Raw genomic sequence first — 22,844 nt, 5'->3', positions numbered from 1 at the left:
TTTACCCCATTAACGCCCCCGAAAGGCCAGCATCTGCACCTCTTCCTCACCTGCAGGCACACCCACTTCCCTTCACAGGTGGTCCCAGACTTACAACCGTTTGACTTAGAACGTTTTGACCGTATGATGGTGTGAAAGTGATAATCATTCAGTAGAAACGGCACTTCACATTTTGAATTGTGACCTTTTCCCAGGCTAGTGACGTGCATCCCTGACTCTCGTGATGCTGGGCAGCCACGCCATCACGAGGGTGAGCCACCGACACAGGTATGACCACTCTGTACCCAGAGGACCATTCTGTTGTTCGCTTTCAGTACAGTATTCGACCAGTTACATGAGATATCCAATGCAACAGACATTGGGTTCGATGATTTTGCCCACCTGTAGGCTAATGTAAGTGTTCTGAGCATGCTGAAGGTGGGCTAGGTTCAGCCGTGATGTCAGTAGGTCAGGCGTATTAATTGCATTTTTGGCTTATGATATTTTCAGCTTACAATGGGTTTATCGGGATGTAACCCCATCATAAATTGAGAAAGATCTATACTTCCTCAAGCAAGCGGCCCACACTACCTACCTTGGAGACGTCTCAGGTGCTAGACCTTCTGCTGGAAACTGACCCCCATTCATCTTTCAGGTTTCAGCTTAGATGACCCCATCCCCAGACAAATTTAAGTCCTCATGTTCGTGTCATCTATAACACCCTATTTTTCCCTCATAACACCACAGTTATAATTAATTTGTGTGCATGTGTTAATTTAGCATCTGTCACTTTCCGGAAGTTGTGAGGAGTTCCACAAGGGGAGGTCTGTGCCTGAGGACCAGTCTAGATGCTCAGAAACTATGTATTGAATGAATATTGATTTAGGAAGCCACAGATGGATTTCTTATCGCTGAAGGTGTTTGATCGTAATGAGAAACTTTGAAGCAGGTGTGTGGAATTGACCTTCAGTGCTGGTCTCCTTGTTCAGACGCCACTGGTGGTAACACAGTCCCTCCGTGAGAGTGTTTAGTGATGACCACGCCGTAGGTCAGTTTGGTCCCGAATAGATGTGTCCTCAACCACCAAACCATTGCTGGCCAAATGAAGAGCAGCTGCTCTCAGGGACAGAGGCAGCAGAGCAGGTGACTGGGAGCTAAGGGTTGAACGGTTCCGGAATCTGAGCAGCTGCTCCCTGGTCAGGGTTCCAGGGTCCAGTGGGGGTGAGGTTGAAGAGGGACAGAGGTGGGAGCTGCATTGTGAAAGTGGGTGCTGCCAGGATGCCTTCTGTTGCTACAGAGAAGAACGTTCTCTTTAAGGGACAGGTTTATTAGCACATGACAGTGTTTCCTAGATGATGACATTATTTTTAGTTCTACACATTATGCAACAGCGAGCACTGTCATCAAAGGTGATGGACTGTTTGTATAATTCTGAGGCTGGGGGGTATGTTTTCTCTAGAAGGATCACATATTCCCTCTGTAACAGTGACAACAAAATGCAGATGGGCCTTGTTGGGATTCCCTTCTGTACCCTCCCCCTTAAATGTCACATGGCCTTGAGCCTCAGATGACTCCTTAGAATGAAGTGGAACTACATGCAAGGGCCTCTGTGCCTCTTTATTTGTTTTCTCTGTGCTCACCATTACCTTCCTTTCATTTTCTAGTTATCCGTCCTCTTAGTCTGTCTCCCCCATTAAACTGTAAGCTCCCTAAGAACAGGGGATGTGTCGTGTGTATATCCGAGTCATCCACTGCCCCAGCACGGGAAGCGCTAAATAAACATCAAAGGAGGGAAGGAAAGAGTCAGGTAGGCTCTGGTCAGAGGAGTTCACCCTGGGTTGTACACTGCACCGAAACCCTGACTGTAGAGCCACTTAGCAATCATTGCCAAGTATAGGGTGTCGGCTTAGAAAGGAAAGCGACCTAACACGCTGACTGAGATTTTCCTAAGTGACTTTGAAGGAAGCTGATGTGGGATCCAGATTTGTGTGAATAATTAGAAACTTCAGAGCGAGCATAAGAAAAATCTGCCTGCTAAATGACAGCCCTCTTCTCAGCCCATTTTGACCCAGTCTGGAAGGGAAAGAAATGCAGAGGTGCGAGGTTCCGCTCCTTTTGTGCCTGGGCTCCGCTCCCAGCCTCCCACAGCAGCCAGGACCCCACGCGGTTGCTGGAAGCCGGTGTGGTTACAGGGGAAAGTGCTTCTACAGACAATCTGCTAACTGACTTCCAGGTTCTGACAGATAAAGTCAAGCAAAGCAGATTATTCCCACATAGCCTTTTTAGCCCAGCAAGAAAGGTAGTAAACCAAAATAACATCACACCAAAAAAGGCTTAAAAAACCAAATACATTAAATCGAATACTTAGTAGCTCATCTTACACCGAGACACAGCAGTTTAAGGCAGGATTGACTGTCGTGCGTGCAGTGGAGGGAGGTGGCGGGGGACAGAGAACTGCATGATTTACTGGGTCCTCATGGGTGAAGCAGCCCTTCACTCTCCTGATTCTTACTCAGTTTGAAATCGTTCCCACTGGTACCCAAATGCGTGGGCTAAGTACATACTTCTGAGCCTTAGATTAACCTCATCCTCCAGTAATCACTATGTATTTAGAAATACCTATGTTAGCAAAGAAAATTCACCCAAAAAAAGGTACCAAAAAAGATAGAAAAAATGATACACATTTGAATACATATCAGCTTCATTAATAATCAAAGGTATGTTAGCAAAACAATAAGATACTACTTTTCCCTTCAAGTCAGTGTAGTTTATTTTAATGGTAACGTTCTACATTAGTGAGAATGCAGTAAGATTCTGCATTGGTTTATTGCTAGTGAGAGAGGTAATTGATACAGGTCTGGAAAACCATTTGCAGGCATGAATCAAAAGACCTGAAAACCTTCCTGCCCTTAAAAGGAATGAAAGGAAATATAATAGAATTTAATATTTAATGTAATAGTATTTATTTCAAGGATTACATTGTACATTTAGAGTCAGAGGAAAAAATAACATTACTAACTTTGTAATGTTCATATTCTTTGTCCTAACAATCACCTTTCAAGATATATGTCCTCAGAAGGTAATTAGAAATGTGGACAAAAATCTATATGTAAAGATGCATGTAGCAGTTATCTATAAATAGTGAAAACTGTACACAACTGAAACATTGAAAGAATATCTGAACAAATACTTGTATAGCCATGTGATGAAATTTTTTACAGCCACTAAAACTTACCCTTACAAACTTTTTGATGTCAAAAGAAAGTGCTTATGATATAATAAGTTTTTAAAGTACAAAATATTATATCCAAATTGCAATCACAACTTTGAAAAGAATATAGACATAAAAAGGAGTAGAAGAAAATATACCAAAATGGTTAATGCTAGGTGCTTCTGTTCTTACTTCTTACAATGTTTCTGTGCTTTCTAGCTTTATTTCAATGACAATCAAGGGAAAATTGTAAGAAAAAATCATTTTTACGGCAAAATTTAATCACTAGAAGGGTATGTTAAATATCAGTGTTACTATGTAAATACGTCAAAATATTAACCAAGGTTCTCTCCCGAGGATGGTGAGACAGTATTATGGGTAAAATTTTGTTTCTCCTGCTTTATACTTTCCTCCATTTTCCAAATTTTCTACAGTGAACATGTATGAATTTTAGAATTAGATAAAAAGAAAAAAGTTGGAAAAAATGAAAGCAAAAAAAGTGCAGAACGTATAATAGGACTGAGTTAATGACAGTAGTAAATGTTGTTAGTTTGCTTGTAAAAATCTTCAAAAACATAGCTTTCTCTGAACGATTCACCAGCTAATCTTGAGAGTCAGAATTTTAACTTTCGGTGTGAAAGTTTTGTATCATGGATCATTTATTTTAGTTGTCTCTGGGTATTAAAATTTCTTTTTAATTCAAACCCTCCATAATATACATATGTTTCTCGCAGCAGGTTTCTGAGACCACTACTCCTCTAGGTTGGCTTTGTCTCAGCAGTCCTTATAAACTAGACGCTGTCTCTCTGGTGACCTGCCACGGCCATATAAATCAGTTACCATACTTATGCATAAGGAGGGATTAGGTTTTTCCCAAAATGGTTTAATATTTTAACAACAGGCATATTCAGTTTGCCACAAACACTGTTTTGCAGTCGAATGAGGTCTACTATAGGATAGCTACCCTGTTATTACATGCACAGCACTGATAAACACAGAAGGTGAAGCTGAAAGGTCAAGAAATACTTCATTTAAAGTTCTGTGGCTGGGAATGGACATAGTTTATTTACATTGCAAGAAATTGATGATAGGTGATCAATAAACGAGAAAGATATTTAAGAGAGTAGAAGGAGTATTAGGGATGGAAATAATAAAACATGATTAAAAGGTAATGGTCATAAAGCATATGAGAAAAATAAACTTAACTTCAAACAATTAAGATCCCTATTGCATGTGGATTACAAGTATGTAGGGGTTTTTTTAAGACTTTTGTAATGCAACCTTTCTTTAAGGAACTTCCACAACAGGCAAAGGGCAGGAAAGTCAAGATCACATTGAGTAATTTAAAAGCCCTTGAAGGACAATTTGGTTCATAATCAAAAGAAGATTCATAGCTGAGTAGCTTGGGCCACTAAACCTCGCTATATTTCCTATAAAAAGGGGATAATACCTGGCCAGCTGAGGATCAGATTAAAATGTGTGTGTGTGTGTGCGCGTGTGCGCGTGTGAAAGCACACACATGAGCACACATTCTGGGGTACTTGATAAGCACATGAAGATAATAACAAAAATAGTTAACACTCATCTTATTCCAAGCTAGGCTCTATTCAAAGCACCGTACATGCACTGACACACATAAACGTCACAACTTGAGAAGGGTGCTATTATTATCCTCATTTTATAGCTGAAGAAACTGAGGCACAGAGACATTCAGGAACTTGCTCGAGAGCACAGCTAATTAGTAATAGACAAGCACCCAGGCATCCTGTACTCTAGATGCTGCTTCCTCTCCAATGTAAAGCACCCGTATTATTCAAAGCGGAAGGAGTGAAATATTTAGAAACGGAAGCACGCTTTAAAACAGAAAATGAGAGGGGCAGAAGAGACCTTGGAAATAACCTCTGTTTCCTCTCATCTCCCTGGGGATGCATTCTATAGCCGAACGAGTGAGAATTGTGGAGGGAGCCTTTTTCTCATGAAAAAGATGTTTCCTGGGCTTTCTTACTGTCAGCAGTTGTGTCATCTGACAGTGAGCCTTGAAAGGAGAACGGTTTGTCTGCCGTTTCAAACCACAGGTGCGACCACGTGATGATAGCTGCGTGTTACTTATTTTCCGTTTATCCTGCAGTGAAAAGGCACTAATATAATGTGCTTCCCTAAAGTGTGAACCAAACACTTTTACTCAAACTTCAAAGAACACTCTTCACTTCCAAAAGCAAAGTCTTTTTCCCTCGTTGCTCCGTCTTAAATTAACTGTTAACCATCCGGTGCCCGACATTGTTTTCTGGTCCAGTCGTGCTCAGAAATAGGTTGTTTCTATTGGGCCTCGGCGCTCAAGTGTCGGAACTTACTCTTTGGAGATCAGGGCTCTGCCTCTGAGAGTGTGTCTTTTCACTGTCCAACTGCTGCCCATACAGATAAACTGTCATAAACTAGCCCAGAGATCAGCAAACTGTGGCCCACGGGCCACATGTGGCCCGCCACCAAGGTGGTTTTGCATTTTTAAATGGTTAGCAGAAAAAATCAAAAGAAGGATAATGTTTCATGACACCTGAAAATTACATAAAATTCAAATCCATTGTCCACAAGTAAAACTGTCTGGGAACACATCGGGCCCGTCCACTTACGTCTACACAGCAGCCAAGCTGAGTGGTTGCAGGACAGATTGTATGGCCTGCAGAGCTGAAATATTCACTCTCTGGCCCTTTAGAGAGAAACTTTGCCGACCCCTAACTAACAACACAGCATCTCAGGCCCCATCCAGTCTGGCCACTTTTACAAAAATAGGCTAAGCCTCCCGAGTTGAAAGGTTCACATTATTTCGCTGAGTAATAACTGCACTGCTGAAACCTCAGTCGGATTTGACACTTTGTCCCACAAGTCACTGACCATCTCTGCATTTGGCATACTTAAACTAGACCATCTCACTCTTAAGCTGCCTTAATTGGGGTGAGTGCCCTGCATTATCTGTCTGTAAAATATTTGAGGTTTCTGGGAGCACACTGTAAAAGAAACAAACATCGGGCTTCCCTGGTGGCGCAGTGGTTGAGAGTCCGCCTGCCGATGCAGGGGACACGGGTTCGTACCCCGGTCCGGGAAGATCCCATATGCCGCGGAGCGGCTGGGGCCGTGAGCCATGGCCGCTGAGCCTGCGCGTCTGGAGCCTGTGCTCCACAACGGGAGAGGCCACAGCAGTGAGAGGCCCGCGTACCACAAAAAAAAAAAAAAAAGAAACAAACAAACATCAGTTTACAGGTTCCACACAAGGAGCCTATAAATTCCTTAGATTAAGGAATGTGGCACAATTCACTTTCTGACAGACCCAAAGGCACTATGATATTCCTCTTTTCCCTTCTTTTAATTCTATGGTTTTAATGTTAGATTTTCTGTTGTTCATTTTTTTTCTGAAGCTCAGAAATTAATTAACTAGCCAGTTGCTAAAATCCATTTTAAAATGTAGCTAAAACTTTTTGTTTCCTCCACCCACTGGGAGCCCCTCCTCCATTCATTCAGAGCACGTGCTTGTTGAGTGCCTACAGTACACCAGGCCTTGACCCTGTACCCAGTGTCCATCTCAGAGCACCTACAGTCCATTTCAGGGTTTGTAAAGAAACAGTTGCATTAGTGTTGTTAAAAATACAGTTAGAGAGGGACTGCCCTGGCAGTCCAGTGGTTAGGACTCCATGCTTCCGCTGCCATGGGCCCCGGTTCAGTCCCTGGTCGAGGAACTAAGATCCCACAAGGCATGCAGCACAGCCAAATAAATAAATAAAAATACAGATAGAGAAAGGTTGGTGGAGATGAGCATACAGTGCCCCATGGGAAGACAGAAGGATACGTTACAGAACAGCTAGCCTTTCCATTGTCTGTCCATTCCATAAGGAACTATGTTCTCCCAGGTGTGAGGCCCCAGGTGAGATCATAGCCCCAGTCCTCCTGGAGCTTACACTCACGTAGGGCAAACCCCCCTCCCAAAACAAGTAAACAAATGAATAAAAATAGTTCTCTATAGTAGCAAGTGCTAAGGAGGAATAAACAGGGCTCTGAGACAGAGAATTAAAGGAGGTGACCTGTTTTGGATAGAGTGGTTGGAGAAGGCCAAGGGCAGAGGTGACATTTAAGTTAAGGTTCGAAAGATGAAAAGGAGCTCTTCGTGTAAAGACGGAGCCAGGCAGAAAAAATGGTAGGTGCAAAGGCCCTGAGGCAGAAAAGAATTTGGTGAGTTGAGAGAAGACCAGAAATTGGAGAGGCAGACTGTTTAGAAGGATGAGGAGTTAACCAATCCTGGGAGCGCGGTGGAGAGGAAGGAGAGGTGTGGCTCTGCGGGCAAAGGTTTAGCACAACCAGGCTTGCTGGTGGATAAGCACGTGACTCGGGGAGCCCCGAATATGGTACTCTGCCGGGAAGAGCAGGGAGAGCAGGCTGGGACGCCGATGCGGAGCCAGATTGTGACAGGCCTCACATATCAGGCCAAGGGATTTGGGTTTCATCCAGTAGACAACAGGCAACCAAAACGGGAATTTTTCTGTCTGTAGTTAAAAATATTTTTTTTCTGATAACAAAAGTAACTCTGTGTGTGGAAATTTGGGGAAATGTACATGAGGACACTGAAGAAAAAAGTCTGTATGCACACATGCAAACCATTGTTAACATATTTTGTATCTTCTTTTGCATACCGATACAGTTTTCCAAAAATGAGATTTTTTTTAATACAGTCTATTTTATAATTGCTATTTCACTTAACATTGTAGAGCAATCATTCTGAAAATGTCTTCCTGTGTCACTCATTGTTCTTTTCCAGCACAACTTTGCATACCTGTGTGGTATTTCATGCTAAAAATGAACTAAAATTTATTTATATTGTTTCATTGTCAGCCGTTACAGTTGAGCATCTAGAATGTTTCTAGTGTTTAGTTCTATAAGCAGTGCTGTGGTAATTGTCCTTAGAGGGATGTATTTATTTCTATCCATGATTGTTTCCTTAGGAATTCCTAGAAGTGGAATTGTGGGGTCAAAGGGCATATATCCTTCAAGGCTTTTTATACATATTTCTAGATAAGCTTTCTAAAGCTTGTGCCATTTTGCGCTCCCACCAGCCAGCTATCAGCGTGCCTCATGTACCAAGTTACTCACTCAGCACTGGATTTCATTTGCCAGTTTGACAGAGAAAAAACTTCTGTATATCTGTCGTTTTCATCTACATTTTTTAAATGAAGTTGAACAGTTTCTCCCATGGGTCTACTTGTCATCTGTACACGTGCTGTGAATTGTTCATATCCTTTGCCTCTTTTTATCTTTTGGTGCCTCCATCATTGGGTTACTAGTTAGTAAGAGCTCTTTATCTATGAGGACTATTAACCCTCATATGGTGCAAATACTTTCCCAATCTGTCTTTTTTTAATTGCATTGTTTTTCTACAGAAGTTTCGCATTTTTGTGTGATCAGATCTGCCTTTTCCTTAGCCTTCGTGTGAATGCTGTGAAAAGTCTTACCCGTCCAAAGGTTAAAGACTCACTTATATTTCCTTCTCATTCTGCAGTAGTTTTGTTTTGTATATTTCAACACATTGTCATCTTTAATCAGACTTCCGTGTTAAAAAGACAACTGGAGAATTGTGGAGGAGATCTTAGAGGGAGATGAACTGGTATCAGGGAGCCATTTAAGTAGTTACTGCAGTTGGCCAAGACGTATGGGGTCATGCCAGTGAATCTAACCCCCAGACACAGTCCAACTGCACAGCTCATGCCCATCAGTAAAATCTCATCACATGTAGTGATTCTCAGCTGAGGGGAGGCAAGTGGGAGAACTCCCAGCTCAGTTGGGAATCCCTGGTGGAGATTTAAAGGAAAGGGGATTTTTTTTTCTTTTTTTTATACAGCAGGTTCTTATTAGTCATCCATTTTATACACATCAGTGTGTACACGTCAATCCCAATCTCCCAATTCATCACACCACCCCCACCACCCCCCGCAGCTTTCCCCCCTTGGTTTCCATACGTTTGTTCTCTACGTCTGTGTCTCAGTTTCTGCCCCGCAAACCGGTTCATCTGTACCATTTTTCTAGGTTCCACATATATGCGTTAATATACGATATTTGTTTTTCCCTTTCTGACTTACATCACTCTGTATGACAGTCTCTAGATTCATCCAGGTCTCAACAAATGACCCAGTTTCGTTCCTTTTTATGGCTGAGTGATATTCCATTGTATATATGTACCACATCTTCTTTATCCATTCGTCTGTTGATGGGCATTTAGGTTGCTTCCATGACCTGGCAATTGTAGATAGTGCTGCAATGAACATTGGGATGCATGTGTCTTTTTGAATTATGGCTTCCTCAGGGTATATGCCCAGTAGGGGGATTGCTGGGTCATATGGTGATTCTATTTTTAGTTTTTTAAGGAACCTCCATACTGTTCTCCATAGTGGCTGTATCAATTTACATTCCCACCAACAGTGCAAGAGGGTTCCCTTTTCTCCACACCCTCTCCATCATTTGTTGTTTGTAGATTTTCTGATGATGCCCATTCTAACTGGTGTGAGGTGATACCTCATTGTAGTTTTCATTTGCATTTCTCTAATGATTAGTGATGTTGAGCAGCTCTTCATGTGCCTCTTGGCCATCTGTATGTCTTCTTTGGAGAAATGTCTGTTTAGGTCTTCTGCCCATTTTTGGATTGGGTTGTTTGTTATTTTAATATTGAGCTGCATGAGCTGTTTATATATTTTGGAGATTAATCCTTTGTCCATTAATTCGTTTGCAAATATTTTCTCCCATTGTGAGGGTTGTCTTTTCGTCTTCTTTATGGTTTCCTTTGCTGTGCAAAGCTTTGAAGTTTCACTAGGTCCCATTTGTTTATTTTTGTTTTTATGTCCATTACTCTAGGAGGTGGATCAAAAAAGATCTTGCTGTGATTTATGTCGAGGAGTGTTCTTCCTATGTTTTCCTCTAAGAGTTTTATAGTGTCCAGTCTTACATTTAGGTCTCTAATCCATTTTGAGTTTATTTTTGTGTATGGTGTTAGGGAGTGTTCTAATTTCATTCTTTTACCTGTAGCTGTCCAGTTTTCCCAGCACCACTTATTGAAGAGACTGTCTTTTCTCCGTTGTATATCCTTGCCTCCTTTGTCATAGGTTAGCTGACCATAGGTGCGTGGGTTTGTCTCTGGGCTTTCTATCTTGTTCCATTGATCTAGGTTTCTGTTTTTGTGCCAGTACCATATTGTCTTGATTACTGTAGCTTTCTAGTATAGTCTGAAGTCAGGGAGTCTGATTCCTCCAGCTCCGTTTTTTGCCCTCAAGACTGCTTTGGCTATTTGGGGTCTTTTGTGTCTCCATACAAATTTTAAGATTTTTTGTTCTAGTTATGCAAAAAATGCCATTGGTAATTTGATAGGGATTGCATTGAATCTGTAGATTGCTTTGGGTAGTATAGTCATTTTCACAATATTAATTCTTCCAATCCAAGAACATGGTATATCTCTCCATCTGTTGGTATCATCTTTAATTTCTTTCATCAGTGTCTTATAGTTTTCTGCATACAGGTCTTTTCTCTCCCTAGGTAGGTTTATTCCTAGGTATTTTATTCTTTTTGTTGCAATGGTAAATGGGAGTGTTTCCTTAATTTCTCTTTCAGATTTTTCATCATTAGTGTATAGGAATGCAAGAGATTTCTGTGCATTAATTTTGTATTCTGCAACTTTACCAAATGCATTGATTAGCTCTAGTAGTTTTCTGATGGCATCTTTAGGATTCTCTATGTATAGTATCATGTCATCTGCAGACAGTGACAGTTTTACTTCTTCTTTTCCAATTTGGATTCCTTTTATTTCTTTTTCTTCTCTGATTGCCGCGGCTAGGACTTCCAAAACTATGTTGAATAATAGTGGTGACAGTGGACATCTTTGTCTTGTTCCTGATCTTGGAGGAAATGCTGTCAGTTCTTCCTCCATTGAGAATGATGTTTGCTGTGGGTTTGTCGTATATGGCCTTTATTATGTTGAGGTAGGTTCCCTCTATGGCCACTTTCTGGAGAGTTTTTATCATAAATGGGTGTTGAATTTTGTCAAAAGATTTTTCTGAATCTATTGAGATGATCATATGGTTTTTCTTCTTCAATTTGTTAATATGGTGTATCACATTGATTAATTTGCATATATTGAAGAATCCTTGCATTCCTGGGATAAACCCCACTTGATCATGGTGTATGATCCTTTTAATGTGTTGTTGGATTCTGGTTGCTAGTATTTTGTTGAGGATTTTTGCATCTATATTCATCAGCGATACTGGTCTATAATTTTCTTTTTTTGTAGTATCTTTGTCTGGTTTTAGTATCAGGGTGATGGTGGCCTCATAGAATAAGTTTGGGAGTGTTCCTTCCTCCGCAGTTTTTTGGAAGAGTTTGAGAAGGATGGGTGTTAGCTCATCTCTAAATGTTTGATAGAATTCACCTGTGAAGCCATCTGGTCCTGGACTTTTGTTTGTTGGAAGGTTTTTAATCACAGTTTCAATTTCATTACTTGTGATTGGTCTGTTCATATTTTCTATTTCTTCCTGGTTCAGTCTTGGAAGGTTATACCTTTCTAAGAATTGGTCCGTTTCTTCCAGGTTGTCCATTTTATTGGCATAGAGTTGCTTGTAGTAGTCTCTTAGGATGCTTTTTATTTCTCTGGTGTCTGTTGTAACTTCTCCTTTTTCATTTCTAATTTTATTGATTTGAGCCCTCTCCCTCTTTTTCTTGATGAGTCTGACTAATGGTTTATCAATTTTGTTTATCTTCTCAAAGAACCAGCTTTTAGTTTTATTGATTATGCTATTGTTTTCTTTGTTTCTATTTCATTTATTTCTGCTCTGATCTTTATGATCTCTTTCCTTCTGCTAACTTTGGATTTTGTTTGTTCTTCTTTCTCTAGTTCCTTTAGGTGTAAGTTTAGATTGTTTATTTGAGATTTTTCTTGTTTCTTGAAGGCTTGTATAGCTATAAACTTCCCTCTTAGAACTGCTTTTGCTGCATCCCATAGGTTTTGGATCGTCCTGTTTTCATTATCATTTGTCTCTACGTATTTTTTGATTTCCTCTTTGATTTCTTCAGTGATGTCTTGGTTATTTAGTAACATATTGTTTAGCCTCCATGTGTTTGTGTTTTTTACATTTTTTTCCCTGTAATTCATTTCTTTTTTTTTTTTTTTTTTTTTTTTGGCGGTACGCGGGCCTCCCACTGTTGTGGCCTCTCCCGTTGCGGAGCACAGGCTCCGGATGCGCAGGCCCAGCGGCCATGGCTCACGGGCCCAGCTACTCCGCGGCATGTGGGATCTTCCCGGACCGGGGCACAAACCCGTGTCCCCTGCATCGGCAGGCGGACTCTCAACCACTGCACCACCTGGGAAGCCCTCCCTGTAATTCATTTCTAATCTCACAGTGTTGTGGTCAGAAGAGATGCTTGATATGATTTCAATTTTCTTAAATTTACTGAGGCTTGATTTGTGACCCAAGATGTGATCTATCCTGGAGAATGTTCCGTGCGCACTTGAGAAGAAAGTGTAATCTGCTGTTTTTGGATAGAATGTCCTATAAATATCAGTTAAATCTATCTGGTCTCTTGTGTCATTTAAAGCTTGTGCTTCCTTATTTATTTTCATTTTGGATGATCTGTCCATTGGTGTAAGTGAGGTTTAAAGTCCCCCACTATTACTGTGTTACTGTCGATTTCGTCTTTTATAGCTGTTAGCAGTTGCCTTATGTATTGAGGTGCTCCGATGTTGGGGGCATATATATTTATAATTGTTATATCTTCTTCTTGGATTGATCCCTTGATCATTATGTAGTGTCCTTCCTTGTCTGTGGTAACATTCTTTATTTTAAAGTCTATTTTATCTGATGTGAGTATTGCTACTCCAGCTTTCTTTTGATTTCCATTTGCATGGAATATCTTTTTCCATTCCCTCACTTTCAGTCTGTATGTGTCCCTAGGTCTGACGTGGGTCTCTTGTAGACAGCATATATATGGGTCTTGTTTTTGTATCCATTCAGTGAGCCTGTGTCTTTTGGTTGGAGCATTTAATCCATTCACGTTTAAGGTAATTATCGATATGTATGTTCCTATTACCATTTTCTTAATTGTTTTGGGTTTGTTTTTGTAGGTCCTTTTCTTCTCTTGTGTTTCCCATTTAGAGAAGTTCCTTTAGCATTTGTTGTAGAGCTGGTTTGGTGGTGCTGAATTCTCTTAGCTTTTGATTTCTCCATCGAATCTGAATGAGATCCCTGCCAGGTAGAGTAATCTTGGTTGTAGGTTCTTCCCTTTCATCACTTTAAGTATATCATGCCACTCCCTTCTGGCTTGTAGAGTTTCTGTTGAGAAATCAGCTGTTAACTTTATGGGAGTTCCCTTGCACGTTATTTGTTGTTTTTCCCTTGCTGCTTTCAGTAATTTTTCTTTGTCTTTAATTTTTGCCAATTTGATTACTATGTGTCTCTGCATGTTTTTCCTTGGGTTTATCCTGTTTGGGACTCTCTGTACTTCCTGGACTTGGGTGGCTATTTCCTTTCCCATGTTAGGGAAGTTTTCGACTGTAATCTCTTCCGATATTTTCTCGGGTCCTTTTCTCTCTCTCTTCTTCTTCTGGGACCCCTATAATGCAAATGTTGTTGTGTTTAATGTTGTCCCAGAGGTCTCTTAGGCTGTCTTCGTTTCTTTTCATTCTTTCTTCTTTCTTCTGTTCCGCAGCAGTGAATTCCACCATTGTGTCTTCCAGGTCACTTATCCGTTCTTCTGCCTCATTTATTCTGCTATTGATTCCTTCTAGTGTATTTTTCATTTCAGTTATTGTATTGTTCATCTCTGTTTGTTTGTTCTTTAATTCTTCTAGGTCTTTGTTAAACATTTCTTGCATCTTCTCGATCTTTGCCTCCATTCTTTTTCCACGGTCCTGGATCATCTTCACTATCATTATTCTGAATTCTTTTTCTGGAAGGTTGCCTATCTCCACTTCATTTAGTTGTTTTACTGGGGTTTTATCTTGTTCCTTCATCTGTTACATAGCCCTCTGCCTTTTCATCTTGTCTATCTTTCTGTGAATGTGGTTTTTGTTCCACAGGCTGCAGGATTGTAGTTCTTCTTGCTTCTGCTGTCTGCCCTCTGGTCTTGCCACGTGGTCTTAATTTGGATGTCCAGTGGTCCTCTCGGTGGATCTTCTCTTAGAATCCTTCTTGCTGGAATCCATCTTGGCTGAGCAATGTGCGTGCCACCAGGAAGGACCCTGAATCAGAATCGGAAAGGGGATATTTAACAGAGTTTTAAGAGAGGTGCTGATTGGCTATAAGTGATAAGCAAAGTAACTGGTGACTCTGGAGTTTTTATTTGGGTGATTGTGGTTCCATTAACCTAGACTGTAGAGACCGGCAGAAACAGCCTTAGAAAGGAGGAAGGAGCATGAAAGGTGATAGAGACAGCTTAGGACTTACTTGTTTTGAAAGGGTATAGGTCGATTTAGGTTGAGATAACCATGCAATGAGAAACGCGTGTCTGGAGCCCAGAGGTCTGCACTGGGGAATGTAGATTTGGAAGCCAGCTGCTTAAAGGAAGTTGAAGCAGAGGGAGTGAATGAAACCATCCATGTGAGGAGAATAAGAAGGAAAACATGGCCAAGAAGGAACTCTGGGGAATGCTAAGATACAAGGGCTAAGGGGGGCATGTTGAAGAGGGAAAACAAGCAAAAGGAACTAAGAAGAAATTGCCGAAGAAGTAGGAGAACCAGAATACAGTGGTCCCAAGAGAAGAAGAGTTTCAAGGATAGAAAATGGTCTCCAGCATTGGACATATCATTATTCTAGGACGATAACTGGGCTCTTCTCTGTTCAGTCAAAACCTACCTCCTTTTTCAGCTACCGCTAGACTCCTCCTTGTGCTTCTCATGTATCAGACCCATTCCCAACTCCTTATAGCTGTGCATCCTGCTTCCTCTGCCCACAGCGACGGTCCCCTCCTTTTCCACATGGTAAACCACTCATCTTCCAGGAGCTACCTCAGACGTCACCTCCTCTGTAAAGGTAATCCTGCCTACCCCTCCCCAGAATTGTGCCATTCATGCTCAGAACTCGAGTTCTTACCTCTAGGCTAACGTGTCACCTTGTGTGGCAGTTACCTACTTATCAGTGCTCTTCAGACTTAGGAAATACCCCTAGCAAGAGAAGAGTAAACTCAGCATTCACTGGGGTCACATCCTAAAACAGCGTATGGCATGTTTCTTTTAAAGCCCTGTGTTTTATTTTAACCATTAAGCTACTTTGCATGCTATTTTTCATTCTGTCTTTTTAAACACTGGCTTTAATTTGAGTGTTAAATGTTTCCAGTTATTTACATGGAGTAAAGCTGATCCTCCTGGAAGATTCTCTGTGTTTGTTCCAGGGCTTCACTTACTATAATACACTCCTGAGTAGCCAGGGGAATTGTACCCCAGTTTAAGAATCTCAAGTTTACACACCCATATCTCCCACGAGATCAAGAACACTTCCACTACAGAGATTGTGTCTTCTTCAATACCGTATTCCCAGTGCGGTACCTAGTACACTGCAGACATTGATATTTATTTACAGAAGCAAAGGAAGGAGAGTGGGAGGAAGGGGATGGAAGACAGATGAATGGATGAGGGAAAGATGGGAGGAAGAGGGTAGGTGGACAGATGAATGGGAGGGAGGGAGGGAGGGAATGGATGGATGGATGGATTGCAAAACAATGTTAAAGAATAAACAGTACAGGAGTAAAGGGAATGTATATACTCTCTTCAAAAGCTTGACCGTAAGGTGTGATGAGAGAGGGAACAATAGCCAGGAGGGCACTGGCATTCAGGATAGTTTATTTTAATTTGGGGGCATTTCATGGCTCGTGAGGAGAAAAGAATGGTGGGCTTTTTGGTCTTTAATGGGAGACTTGTACCTGCTTTTAGGCTGAGGAGAAAGCAGATAGCCAGTGGAGGAGAGACCAAAAATATTTATTCAACTCACCCAAGAAATGTTTATTGATTACCAATAATATGTCAGGCACTGTACCAGAGAGTAAGCAAGACAGGGCTTTTATTCCTGGTGGGAATATAGGGGAGAGAGAGAGAAAGGATGCTGGGCTATCATCCAAGAGAAGATGGAACCTCATGCTGATTGCTGCTTTCTCAGGAAGAGCAAAATATTTTAATGTTAGTCTAGATCGAACATAATTATGGAGGTAAGGCTGCTGGGGAAAGAAAACCACATGCATTCCAAAGCCTCCTGGATATGATGGGTGGGGGTGGGTGTGTGTGTGGGTGTGTGTGTGTGTGTGTGTGTGTGAGAGTGAGAGAGAGAGACATGGGGAAAGAATAAGGCTGGATGTGTCCAATATATATTTGCCAAAAAGATTTCTCTCCTGTGATTCAAACAAGGTAGTGCCTTCAGGATATAGAAGTGGAACAGAGGCAGAAAAAGACGTGGCTGAGTCTCCATCTAGTCAGTTGGCCTAAGCTTTTCTGGTATTTAGTAAGTGACTCATTTCCCTTTTGTGTGGTTGTCTTAGCATATTCTGCATAAAACTAGCTGTTACATCCAAGTGGAAATAAAACATGTGATCTGGGCATATGCTGCATCTTGATTTAATCCACTTCATGATCATATTGATGTTCGTTCTCTTTGAGTCTATAGTTTAGTCCATTTCACAGACCCCACCCTCACCCCCAGAAGTCATTTATTACCAGCGCTGTGTTTAGTTACAGTGAATAAAATATTTTCAGTGTCAGAAACTAGAAGATCTCATTTGTAACTCTAGATTAATTCTGCTTCATAGATATTATTAAGAAGAAATGGCTGTGAATTGGATGAAAAGATTATTTTTAAATTACTCCATTTTTATTATTTCTGTTCCTTTTATTGTAGGCTATCCCCAAATACTTTTTAGAAGTCGGCAGGGTATATTCACAAGTACCTTTTTAATTACTTAGAAAACAAATCTATAAAGACCGAAAACATTGGACTCAAGTGTGTGATCTGCTCATTTTTAATGATGCAGAATTATAGAGGCCTTACTAATCCTCTGTGATTAACTGTGGAAAATTTTGCTTTAATCTTTGCCACAGGTTAGATCATGAGGCAGTGAATGCCAAAAAAAATCACAACCCTGTACTATCGAAATTTTTGTATTGAATATTACTTAAAAGAAATCACTGCTCAAAGCTTTGAAAATCATTTTGTTTTCCATGGTAATTGTAAAGAGACTTGATCTGATATAAATATTAAGCTGTAAACTGTTTATGGAATGCTGAGTTAAGGCACATTTTTATAGATTTGATACTTGTCTCGGGGTTTTTTGTACTTTGCCGCTCAACCTCACAATACTCCCACGAGGTAGATACTGTTAACAGTCTCCTTCATTTTACAGACAAGGATAAGAGAGGCATCTGGGTAAAAGAGGCCTGTCACAGGTCATACAGGTAAATAGACATCTGCAGGTATCACAGATCTTGCCACCAAAGAGTTCAGAGTCTAAGGCAGAGGCAAGTGAGCATTTATAAGAGTAAACCTCATTCCCACGAGCAGAAAGAAATTACCTTAACGGCACTAAACATAGAGCTTCAGGAAGCTGCAAGGTCAGTGTTGTGTACCTCCTCTGACCTTGCTGACCTTTCCAGAAGGTAGATCGCTGCTCACTGCCCTTCTTTAAATCTTGGTGTTTCTATTTGGAACAAACAGCTATACATTTTGTGGAGTGTGTGACTATGTGTGTGTGTAATTTGAGTCTCATCCAAAACACAGCTTCCTTCCCACTGGCACTGAGGAACAGGTTTCTTCCCCGTGGGGCAAATGGTCATAGAGTCAGTGATCGGCTGAGATCCTCTTGTTGAGCCCAAACACATCCTAACCTGGCTCGCTCTCATTTCCCTCTCCTCCCATCCATACCCGGATATTCTAGAGGACAATCTTTCAGCCAGAACCAAGTTTCCTTAGTTTAGCACTCAGTGGAAGCTCCAACAATGATTGCTGTTCGCTCATGTGAGGAACAGACCAAGACTGCTGTCCAAACACAGACTGTTCTTAGTAAATTCTCCATCACTGGTTGTACCCAAGCTGAGAGCAGACAGTCAGCTGGGATGTCTTTAGAAGGTGTTGGTTGGTTGGAAAAGAGAATCATGAAAGCCTTTTCCTGATCCAGGCGTCTATGATTCTAAGGCAGCAGAAGTCACCTTTATCCCTGTGGGCACAGCTTGTGTGATGTGGTAACACCTATGCGGTACGGAAGAGCATGGCTTTTATTTAATTTACCTAATTGCGCTGAGCTGCACGTTCCTGAGCCGTAAAATTGGGATAAAAATACCTGCCTCGCGGGATTTTCAGGCAGATAAATTTAAATCGTGAAACAGAATGCAGAATGCCTGGTACAGTGCCTTTCATTTGCTAAGTGATGGTTATGTTTAAAATTCCCCATATTCCAGGTACCATTACAGATTCAAAAAAGACTTGATTGCTGCACTGGATAATAGCGTTCTCCCTTTTTGTGACTTGGTCAGCCTTCAGTATTGGCGCTCAGCAATAGCCTAGATAGTGCAAACAAAATAAAGCAAACATCGCTTTGTACTTTGAGTTGCATCCCTGAACTTGCATTTGGGCATTACTGATCTATCCATAAACCTTTAGGCTTTATAGGATATGAACTGTAATAGAATTTAGGATTTGTTTCTCAGGGTCTCAAAAGACAGAACTCATTTTTCCATATTTGGAAACACAAAGATCCGGGGAAGCAGTGGTTTCTCTTTAAGCAGTATCCCTAACAGCTATCCCCCCCAAAAATCCTTTGTCTGCTTCTCTAGGAAAGGTGCTGGAAAGGAGCCAGCATGTAGGAATTAAAAAGACAACTGGTACAGAATGAAATGTGTGCTAAAAATACCGAAACCAACAAGGATTAGTCTGAAAGCAGAATAGAGACTCTGTATGCCCTGCTTCTGGATTTGCTCAGAGCGGTGATGGCTCTGTGTTATTTGGGGAATGACAGTAATTATGGAGCTGGGGTGCTCCTCAGCAGAGACAGACGGAGCTCCAGAGTGGAGGAATGGTTTCCATGGCAATAGCATCAGCATCTGAATGACTTCCTGTCACAACAAGTTGGTGATTTAATGAGTTCATTACTGAATTCCAAAGGAAAACTACAGAGTGGATGAGCTACTGTTCAACCCTCCAAGTGCCTAAATCCATAATGGGAGAGCCATTTCTTTCAGTGCAGCATCAGAATGGAAACGCTTGTATAATGCTCAGGGCCGTTATACAAGCAGCCTGGGGACTCCGAGGCGGGTGTACCAAGGGGAGGGAATCCAGAACTGAATCTGCAGCCACGTGGTCTGTGGAGGCCTCAGTGCCTGTTATTCCAGGGGTGTGAAAGAATTACTTGAGTCTCCATTCTAAGCTTGCCCTGTCCAAACCTGATGAAATCAATGATCACAGGAATCTAGCCCAGGGCTTCAGATGCACACCTCAAGTATCCCAAGTCCTTTAGAAAAAAAGCCGAGAAAAGAGAAACAGACCTTAAATGCTAATCGTGTACGAACAGAAGCAAAGGAGGAAAGCATGTCAGCCTACTTCTATTCTACAATATAGTATAGACAGAGAGACACTTAATATGGAAAAAAAAAAATCATCCGGACACCTTCAGAAATCTGGGCTGTCATTCCTGTGGTCAATTGCATATGGAATTTGAGCAGAGAGGTAATGTATTACAGTAAGAATGTATCCTAATTAACCTTTCATACCTTGCTTTCTTTGCTGGTGAAAATCGACCATCTGGCTGGTAAAGCCATATAACCTTAGTCTGATCGATTCACTGGGAGCCAGAGGAGGGCAGAGTAAGGGAGTGGTCGTGATTCTTCAGGACCACCTTGTTAGTAGGAAGTGCAGTGGTCTTCCGTTCCTCTCACATCCATTTCCCCATTCGTTCGATAAATATTTGATCCCTCAAAGTGATCACAGTCTAATAAGGGGGGCAGAATAAATTCAGAAGGAAGCACAATAAAGGAAGAGAAGGTGCTGCCGTGTGGGGGCCGCTGGCTGGACGCTACCCCTGAGCCTTGTGCTTCGGGTACGTTTTTCTCCTTCAGCTTCTCGTAAGCCCACATGGGTTGGGTATCGCTCCCATTTTTCGAATGAGGAAGCTGAGACCCGGAGAGGCCATGTCGCTTGCCAGAGATGCCCACGGCTGGTAAGCGGCAGGGCCAGGATTTCAGCTCAGTCCTCGTTGACTCCTCGGCCCGTGTTCTTATCCATTCTTCCTAAAGAGAGGTGCAGACTTGGGGCCACGGCGTGAAGCGGGGAGAGGTCAGAAAGGAGGGGATACTTGATGGGACCTTGGAAGGTGGGCAGATTGCTCCTCCCCCCCTCCCGCTACATTAAGCAGTGGCTCCATGTTGGTGCTGTAAGGCAGGTGGGCCAGGTCTGGGCTCAGTTACAAGGAAGAGGAAGTTTAGAGAAGGAAAAACCACAGAGAACTAAAAATACTCATTTTATCTTCCATCAAATATTCTACCGGATCAACTAATAAGGTAGGAAATTTGACTAATTTATATATATATACATATATATATATATATGTATATATATGTATAAAGTATATTAGAATAGCATAGAAGGTAAAGGGTGTGTGTCTGTGTACACATGTGTGCACATATGCCAGTACTGATCCTTTTCTGTTTTAATAAAGAGAAGGAAAAGCCTGGCTGACAGGACACCCGTGAGGAAAGTGTAGTTGAGTCTCATTTGTCTATAGGCGAACGTACTGACTTTCAGACATGACATCTGCATATTTTCCCAGGATCCCTGAGAGCTACTAGCCTTTCATTGTTTTTCTAACCCTAACCAATAAAATACACCGGAGCCAAGAGACAGTTGCTAGTGTTTGCTAAGAGTACTGCCCTAAGACGTGGCCACTGACAAAAGTTCTTACCAACTCAGCCCTCCTCGTGTTTGGAGGATCCTTGAAAATATAGCACCGTTTCATTAAGTCACGTGTACAATTTAGACAGTGTTTTGTAAAGAATGCCAGCATCAGATAAAACTAAGCAAGCCCTTTTTGCTGTAAGAGACACAGGGGTTATCTAATCAAGAGTTAGGCACGGTCCCTGCAGGGCAGCACTTGGGAGGGTGCCTCTCACCTAGAGTGTGATGTGAAGGGGTCTGCCCCAGAGTTGTGCAGCCTGGCAGCCCTCCTATTCCAGATAACTCTCACCAGACCCTCAGATCTGCGCATCACAGATTACAATAACTGGAGTGGAAGTTATCCACTTCAGTCATCCAGATGCTGGATTATCCAAATCCAGCATCTCCTCGCTCCCCACGTCGTCTGCCCTGGCATGGGTGCCTCTGGATTAGGGCACTAGCTGCCTCTGAGGGTTAGAGGCCTCCCTGGACTTATCACAGACTGTGCTTGTGACAATCATGCCTTCCTGTCCCCAGACTGTGGGCTTTTTCTGAGCATTACCTCCTACAGGTTTGCAAATGCATTTTTCCCTATGCTGCAAGGTGTGAGCATCACGCCGTTTTTGCGCTTTAGCTGTCCCTTCCGTTAAGTACACGTGTCTGAACGTGTGCATCAGTTAAGTGCTAATACACCAACAGGGCCACGGCTAAAATGGAACCTGACCTGGGTCACGAGCGAGGCCAGGCATCCCTCCCTCATCACTCCACGGGAGGCAGGTGGTGGGCGAGTCTGCACGTGTATGCATTTAAGATAAGGCACAAGAGCAGTCGCGCTGGGCTCCCAGCCCCAGAGAAGCAGGGACGTTCTTCAGTCCGGAAAGCAAGGGGAAAATCTTTCCTCTTTCCTAGGAGAGATTTTGCTGTACTAGCGGTGCCGCGGTAATTCCCTTAAGGCCCAGCGGTCATTCAGCACGTTCACTTCTTACTCTGTGTCACTCTGCTTGCCACTGAGCATATAAAAATGAGTAAGACACAGCAGACAGACAGATGCCCTGGAGCATGGTGAGTGCTGTGAGAGACTGTGTGCCCACAGCTGACCTGGCGGAAAGGGTAGGTGGTCTTCAGAGCCTGTAGGGGACGCTTCCTGGAGACATACAGCTGAGGATACACAGAAGGGGAGGAAAAGAGGAATTAGCCAGGTGAAGGCAGCAGAGAAAGAGAGAGTATTCTAGTAAAAGCAGCGTGTGCTGTGCCTGTTTCAGGGGACTCGAAGAGGTAGTATAGCGGCGGGGGGGCGGGGGGGGAGGTGATGGAGGCTGCCCTGAATGAGGGTTAAAGGGATGAAAAGGGGCCAGAGGTAGGCAAGGGCCAAGTCCCATAAAGCTTCAAATGCCAGGTAGATAATAACAGTGGTCACGTGTAGGGTATCTACCACGTGCCAGGGACTTTGCTAAGGCCTTCCATACATGTTCTGTCTTATTCATCTACACATTCTCCTGGAGCTAAGACTGGACCAAAGACTGATTCTGTAGACTGGCTGTCTGTCTAGAGCTTTACTGAGATATAATTCACATACAATATACTTCACTCATTTAAAGCATATAATTTTCTGGTTTTTAGTATATTCACAGTTGTGTGACCATCACCACAATCAACTTAAAACATTTTCACCACCCCAAATAGAAATCCCATACCTATCGGCAGTCACCCACCCCCATTCCCTGTAAACCCCTATCCCA

General features: G+C 42.2%; 1 protein-coding gene across 5 annotated transcripts in view; it reads left to right on the top strand.

The window, feature by feature from the left end:
• The window catches only part of MYO1D (myosin ID), a 344,153-nt gene that overhangs the window by 281,726 nt on the left and 39,583 nt on the right, over positions 1 to 22,844 (top strand). The gene's annotated exons all lie outside the window — the stretch shown is intronic.

The sequence above is a fragment of the Delphinapterus leucas genome, chromosome 19, assembly GCF_059928025.1.
Source record: "Delphinapterus leucas isolate spDelLeu-1000000601 "Yukka" chromosome 19, BTC_Dleu_Yukka2, whole genome shotgun sequence".
Lineage (NCBI taxonomy): Eukaryota > Metazoa > Chordata > Mammalia > Artiodactyla > Monodontidae > Delphinapterus > Delphinapterus leucas.
The sequence above is the reverse complement of the archived record's forward strand: the minus strand, read 5'-3'. Positions and strand labels throughout refer to the sequence as shown.